General features: G+C 41.0%; 1 protein-coding gene and 1 long non-coding RNA gene across 2 annotated transcripts in view; one reads left to right on the top strand and one right to left on the bottom strand.

Annotated features, from left to right (window-relative positions):
* LOC138037768 (uncharacterized) overlaps positions 1-336 on the bottom strand; it is a 3,881-nt gene extending 3,545 nt beyond the window's left edge. The window contains exon 1 of the long non-coding RNA XR_011130091.1: positions 310-336. This is a non-coding gene — a long non-coding RNA (uncharacterized lncRNA). The remainder of the gene's footprint in view (positions 1-309) is intronic.
* Positions 337-7,074: 6,738 nt separating this feature from the next.
* Positions 7,075-7,500, top strand: part of LOC138037767 (trace amine-associated receptor 3-like) — a 14,146-nt gene continuing 13,720 nt past the window's right edge. The window contains exons 1-2 of the mRNA XM_068883666.1: positions 7,075-7,085; positions 7,339-7,364. The gene's annotated coding sequence lies outside the window, so the exon portion shown is untranslated. The remainder of the gene's footprint in view (positions 7,086-7,338; positions 7,365-7,500) is intronic.

Raw genomic sequence — 7,500 nt, 5'->3', positions numbered from 1 at the left:
TCCAAACATTGCACTCAGAATTTTTTCTGAGTACCTACCGGAAAAATCTCTCTTTAATAACATTCGTGTTTTGTGTCGTTATTTTTAGCTTTGGGTAAATGCAGCAGTTAATCTTTACTTAAAGAGCAGCATTTGGGGGACACTTTGTGACGTAAGCTGTCTGTATTCCGAGACACGAGTGATGTTGAAGTTGGGGAGAGGAGAAGGGGACACTTCGTGACGCTTACTGAAGTCTGGGTTAATCTGTGGCTTACAGACCAGTCCACCGACCGTTTGGCGGAGCCACAGACTAAAATTCTATAACCTTACCTTTTATCTCTTAACGTCTTTCACAAATTTCTTTAACGTCTGAAACGAAATAAAAAAATAAACTGATGCAAACAAATCTGGCTACCCTCACAGTAAAGTATTTCTACCGCCTTACAAAAGAAGCCTTTCCTAGCACTTGCGTTTGTGCAACGTTTAGAAAATGGAAAAAAAGGATAGGATTCAGATAGTAGAATTTTTTTAGTTCTTGTTGGGGCTATCATCGCCGCTTCTCCGAGCCTTAAGATTAAAATCTTACCTGTTCCAAGCCAGTAAGAAGCGGGTGATCTTTATTAAACATCTGCGCTGCTCGAGCATGAGAGCTAAGATAATCCGTAAATGTTTTCACAAAATGTGAATCTACAGCCTTGAGAGAAGAGGAAACCCATCAGGGAAATACTCCTAATACTAACTGGAATGAGTGTTGTCCTCAGTCAGCTCAGTAGCGTTTGTATATAAACGTGACAAAAATCAAGTGACGCCTTATGCTACTGTAATTGTGATGGACAATGAATTAGGAATCTTCGCTGATCAACAGCACCAGGAACTTATTTTTGTGCGTCACACAAGGGCAAATAAAAATGTCTGATCTGTGTAGGAACCGAAGCCACGCCCTCCGGATTAGATCACCGCTGCTCTACCGACTGAGCTACAAGGCCAGACGGGAGAAGGGCGTGGGAATTTCAGGAAAAATCGGCTCGGTCCAAGGCAAGTACCAACTGGTACTTGCTGTTGCTCAGCGAAGGGTACTATTCCATCATCCATCACATTTACAGTAGCAAAGGCCTCACTTGATTTCTGTCATGTATACTACTAATACTGCTTTGATCAAAACTAATTTGGGCATTAAACTATTGAACGCGAAGGGTGGTTCACACATGCGACGTGAGGGCAACTTAAAATGCGAACGTGAGTAAAAAAGAAAGCGCTAACGAATGTAATGAATTTTTTTTTATTCTCTTGGACTTGTATTTACGCTCGAGTTCGTGTGCGAACCGTGGCAAATGCAAGAACAAGTAAACTTTCGGCTGTCCTATACGGAGACAGCCCTGCAGCACATTACATCCTGCTTTGCAGAGGCTGCTGAGCTCTTCGGACTCGAGGTCAGCCCGAAGAAGACAGAAGTTCTCCACTAGCCAGCACCACAGGAAGTATACCAGAGCTGAGATTGAGACAGAGGAGACGACGGTCCATCAGTTCAGCTACATGGGATGAGTATCTGATGCCAAGATCGACAACAGACTGGCTTTCGGCAGACTGTACAAACGAGCCTGGAACAGCACACAATTGAAGAAAGGCACAAAATTTATTGTGTAAAGAGCCGTCGTTCTGACCACCCTCTTGTACGGCTCCGAGTCGTGGGTCACCTATTGTCGCCGCTCTAAGAAATTCTCTGCTGCCATTTCAATTAATCACCGTACTCGAAGGGAATAAAAATTTCAGTCATTTTTCTTGGCCACTACCCCTTGTCTCCTTTCCTCAGCTGAAAAGAATCTCATTTCACCAGGGTCCAAAAGAATATCATCGTTATTACATGCTTTTTGCCTCGATGGTTCAAGCTCACACTTTGAAAAACACTAGCAGGGCGGGTACTTTTACCTGCCCTGACATTAGCAAGGGCGAGCGCTTTGTCGCTGGGCATGTTCATGGATCTTTTCCTTAAATTGCGTTTTATTGGATGTAAATCATGCGGAATTTGACGCACCTAGTGAAAATTATGGTTCTGTTCACCAACGATGTTTCAAACGAGAATAAGTTTGGGGTTAACATCAAATCAACACTGATTTGTCCATGCAAGCACCACGATAACAAGAATACTTGATGCTTCTCAAATCAAATTGATTCCGGCAAATAGTACAAAGATTGGCTGGCTGTAGCAATCGACGTACGTGGCTTAAACTTTGATCTTACTCAGTTAAAACGCAAGGTAACGTTTCTGTAAACATATAATTAATATTCCGAGAGAAAAGGCAGCTATGAAAGGATATGCTCGATAACAGACCGTTGACATTTGTATTTCAAGGCAGGTGCAGCCAAGAGGCGGATTCGCGCAAGGATCACCATTTAATTCGCTGTGCTCTAGGACAACATCAATAAACGTCAGCTGTTAAACAGGTATCACACATAGTTGAACCTTCGATAGCACCATGAAAGAATCAGCCATATCGTCTGAGAAAGTTTCCCTCAAAATCTGAAAAGGTTATGTTGATGACAGTTTTGCCGTCGTCAAGAAAGAATGCGTAGGGAATTCCACGATAAATTAAACCCTATATACCCCATGATTTCCTTTACTATGGAAAAAGAGGACAATCAACAAATCTCCTTCCTAGATACCATAGTCTCCAGGAAGAATGGTTTCATCGTCATTGACGTCTTTCGTAAACCAACCCACACGGACAGATATTTGGACTTTAATTTCCATCATGAGAAGAAACATAATATAATTACAGCATCTACCCTCCTAAACCGTGCTTGTAATCTTCCGAATACAATGGAAAGGAAATCGTCTGAAGTTTATCACGTCACTAACGCCCTTCTTGCCAACGGCTATCCACCTGCCGTCATCTCTAAAGTATTAAAAATGAAAATCTTTCCCCGGAACTCAGTATTCCTTCACCGGAAGAATTGGTGGGCATGTTTTTCAATCTGATTGAAATAAATCAACCGCTATGGCTTGCCTTCATCATGTTCGTGGTATCACAGAATCCCTCACAAGTCGTCTTAGAAAGAACGGAATTAAAGTTGTGACTAGACCTCACAAGACCCTGCAACAAGAATTCCCTTCCCCCAAGTTTAGGCCTCCCATTGAACTTCAAACCAATGTGGTGTATAAAATCCCTTGCGCCGATTGTCCTTGGAGCTACATTGGTGAGACTGGAAGGTGTTTTTCAATGAGAAAAAAGGAAGACATTCGAAATGTAAAAATATGTAAAACTGGCTCTAATATTGCAGCTCACGCTTGGCGTAATAATCACTCTATTGACTTCAACATTGCCTGATTTAATTGACATGAGAAACTTCCTAATTCGAAAACCTTTTGGAGTCTTGCCACACCACTAATGAAGCAGACAATAACTCCAAGACATTAACTCCACCGATCGTTTGACATGTACCTCCGCAAATGTCATTTATTGCATAACTTGTACGTTATGTAATAGATTATATATTGGCGAGACAGGCAGACGACTAGGTGACCGATTCCGCGAACACCTTCGCGATGTTGAAAAGAATGACAAGGATGCATCTGAGCCAGTCGCTCGTCATTCTTATCACCGCAGCCACTCCAAAAAACACATCGCTACCCGCGGCCTTTCCGCACATCAAGGTACGACCGAACGCCGCAAGAATCTGGCACAAAACTTCATCTTCCAAATCGGCACCCATGCAAGGAGGCATGACTGTCAATGAAATTCGCACACCCTGATTGACGGATAATTTGTCAAAAAAAATTGTTAGGTGGCCACGGTAAGGCGCATCGCACTGTAAAAGAATATTATCGTTATTACACGCTGTTTTCCTCAATATTTCAAGCACACAATTTGAAAAACAACTAAAACACTACCCTTTACCCGCCCTGACAATAGCAAGGAGAGGCGCTTTAGTGCTTGGCATGTTCATGGACCTTTTCCTTTAAATTGCGTTTTATTGGATACAAATCACGCGGACTTTGACTTCAAATGACGCAGTGAAACTTATGGTTGTGTTCACCAACGATGCTTCAAACGAGAACAGGTTTGGCGTTGACATCAAATCAACGCTGATTTGTTCATTCTCAAATCAACGGTGAGTTTTAAATCGGGATTAGCTGATTGATCCCGGCAAATAGTACAGAGATTTGCTGGCTGTAGCAATCGACGTGCGTGGCTTCAACGTTGATGTTAATTAGTAAAAACGCCACGGCAGCGTTAAGATATATAATTAATATTCAGAGAGAAAAGACAGCTGGTGTGCACGATAACAGACCGTCGATTCGTATTCCAAAATATTTTGTTGTACAGCGCATTTTCGCTCCAAGGCTTCTTTTGCGCGCGTGGGCATAGCAAGGCAGATGCAGCCAAGAGGCGGTTTCGCCCGAAGATAGCTATTTAATTCGTCGTGCTGTAGATTCGCCGTAGATCGGCGAAAGCTAGGAATAAAAGTTTTAACAGCAGATCAAGGCCTCATTCGAAAAGTTTATTCTTCCATCTGTAAATATGTTGCTAAAAGACAACAACAATAAACGACAGCTGTTAAACGGGGATCACGCACAGCCAAACCTTTGAAATTCGCTTTCGTCGCTCAACAACGCCAGATCATTTTCTTACTCAGAGTACAAGGATGGTTTTATCTTCGAAGACGTATTAAAGTGGATAGTTCGTCCAAACACATTATGCGTCTTGTGCTGTCTTTATACGAGACAAATTGAACAGACACAGAATTCATCCCAGACGGATTATGCGTCTTACTCGTGTTGTATTGTTCGACCCGTCTTTACACCAGACGAATAACAGGAGAGAAGCATAATTTGTCTGAACGGTTATGCATGCTTCTCGAGTATAAAAATGGCAAAATGGGCAATGGCAGTGGTTCAGTTCCGGTTGGGGTGACACTGACAGAAAATGAATTATGGGGAAACAGCCATCGTCTTTTTCTTGTATTTCTTAAACCAAACGTTTAAGTTATTCATCGTAACTCGACGATGATATCAAAAAGCTATCTAAAAAAAATTCTACCCGATTATGCTTGTTCCCAAAGGGAAAAGTTCATCATTTCAAAGATTGCTCTTACTTCAATAGATTTAATAGAGCAATGTCGATATATTAAAATTCAGTCCGAAACAAAAGGCATCATCTCGGACTGAATTTTAATATATCGAAATTGGTCTATTGTATAGATCGTTTACTAATTATCTTTGAAAAATGCGCGGTTACCCCCAATTTTCTTTTTGGAGTTCAATCACAATTGTTAAGATCAGCTTTTCCCGCATATTCATAAACCGCGTAAAAATACTTTTGAATTAGTAGGCACCGTCCCTAAATAAAACAAGACCATAGAGTTGCGTTCTATATCGACCCAATGAAATTAGAGGTTATAATTGACGTTTTTTTGCCACGTTGCTGTTGTCCTGGACTGCTGCTGTACGAGGCAAAAAATAGAAACTCAGCTGTTTAAACGAACGAAATGATAGAGCGACTTTCTTATGACTTTGAAAAATAAACGTAAAAACAGAAGGAAAACAAAAATGCAACAAAAGCAAACGAGCGAGAATTTTCATTGGCTTAGCGAACGCGAATGCAAGCAACGTCATCTCTTCGTGGAAGGCTTTCTGGAAAGCGATCGGCATTTCGCTTTGACGTCAGTGATGTGATTTGGCTATCGAGCTGTTTACTGTCCATATTAGGTGTTTCCTTGGCGGGAATAAGGAGAAACTCTGTTTTAATTTTGCCAAACATTGGTCCGTGAGACAAACTGCGAACACTTTTTCAAGCTCATTCGAAAGTAGCTCTATATAAAATGAATCACATATTGAATTGCGGATATGAAATAAAGTAATAAAGGCTATAATCCTTGCAAGAAGGGGATAGTTTCTAAAGAATTTGTGGTGCTGCGTCGGTGGGGAAGTAGTATACAAATATTTGCTTTTATCAACGGAGTTTATAATGTAAATTGGCCACCGTACAGAGATTCTAAAAGCTGACGTTTCGAGCTTCGCCCTTCGTCAGAGCTCTTCAATATGTGGTTCATTTCACATATCATTTCGTTCCTTCATTCATTCATCACGGGAACATTTGAACTCACAAATGTCCAGCCCCCAACACCAGTGGCTTCATAGCTCAGTTGTTAAGAGCGTCGCACCGGTATTTCCAGGTCACTGTGTTAAAACACAGTTGAAGTCCTGAATTTTTTCAGGCTTCTTTGCGCAATTGCTTAAATTTCGTTCATAACTGCGAGGATCACAGCCTTACTTGACCGCAGCTGTTTTTCGAGGTCCTCGATATCTTTAAGCGCTCTCCGCAGACTATCATAATTCTTCGATATGGACTTTCTCCAGGCATCATACGCATGTGCATCAAGAACCAAAGGGCAATATCTGCCCTTAATTTACCGGTATGACTAGCTCCGTGAGCGGTCAAGGTGAACCAAATCCCGCGCTTCGATTGGCTACCCGAGCAGGCAAGATGGAGTTATCTTTTATCCCATATAATGAACCCTTCGACATCGTCTCGGTCCGCGGTAAACACGCAAAAAAAGAACTTATAGCCAATATCCAGCCATCTTGACCGAAGCTTAGTCAATAAGCCCATATATAGTGCATTCCGCGCACGTTTGAAGTTTCTCGACCCCTGGTTGAAAGGGAACCAATACTCAGGGTACGAAATTGCTAAAAGGGCTGTGTGCACCTGTGCAGTTGTCATTTCACCTAATGGATATTCAAGGAAAAAGTTCGCCTTTTCGAATTTTGTCGTCGATTTAGGCATTTCAACAGATCCCAAACAAGGTAAGAAATATTAAAAGGATTTTAAAAATTGTATTGAACTATCCTTTACACACAGCTAAACAAATGTAATGCAAATATTATAAAAAAAAGTGACGTTGAGGATTGTAGAGAAAAAAATCAGAAGGATATCAAATGGCAAAGATTCTCAAATACTTGAAACCTGCCGAATGAATGAATAGTCTTGATTTTCTCAAAATGACTAAAACGTCGGTTTTTTCTCAAAAATGAATGAACAAATAGAGGACAGAATTAACGAAAAGGGCATGGAAGAAAAAGCATCGTGGCAAAGCCATCCGAAAAGGTAGCTAAGCCATTTTGTTGTACGTTTTGCAACTTAAATAAGATTTAATGTAGTTCAAACCGGCTATTTCAAAGAGACCTTCAAAACAAATTACCACTTTAACAAGCCGAGCATTACTGCGTTATTAACTGAAATGATTTTTGAGTATTCATGACCGATAACAACATGATTCAAGGAAAACCCAAGCAGCACTAACCAAATAGCGTGCAAAAGAACAAATATTAATTTCAATATTTTGGTTGATTCAAAACAGGCCATTGCAAAACAAGCAAAAAGAAGGTTTGTATACAGAAGATACACGAAATAGCTGTTATCAGAAGTGCGGCCTGAAGAATAATTGTAAGAAGAAAATTCGAACGAGTGGTAAGGTTATATAACCAAAGTTAACAGCCCAACGCGTTCAAGCCCAAAATTC

This window comes from Montipora capricornis, chromosome 2, assembly GCF_036669925.1.
Source record: "Montipora capricornis isolate CH-2021 chromosome 2, ASM3666992v2, whole genome shotgun sequence".
Classification (NCBI taxonomy): Eukaryota; Metazoa; Cnidaria; class Anthozoa; order Scleractinia; family Acroporidae; genus Montipora; species Montipora capricornis.
Note: the sequence above shows the minus strand (reverse complement) of the source record. Positions and strands in the feature narration are given on the sequence as shown.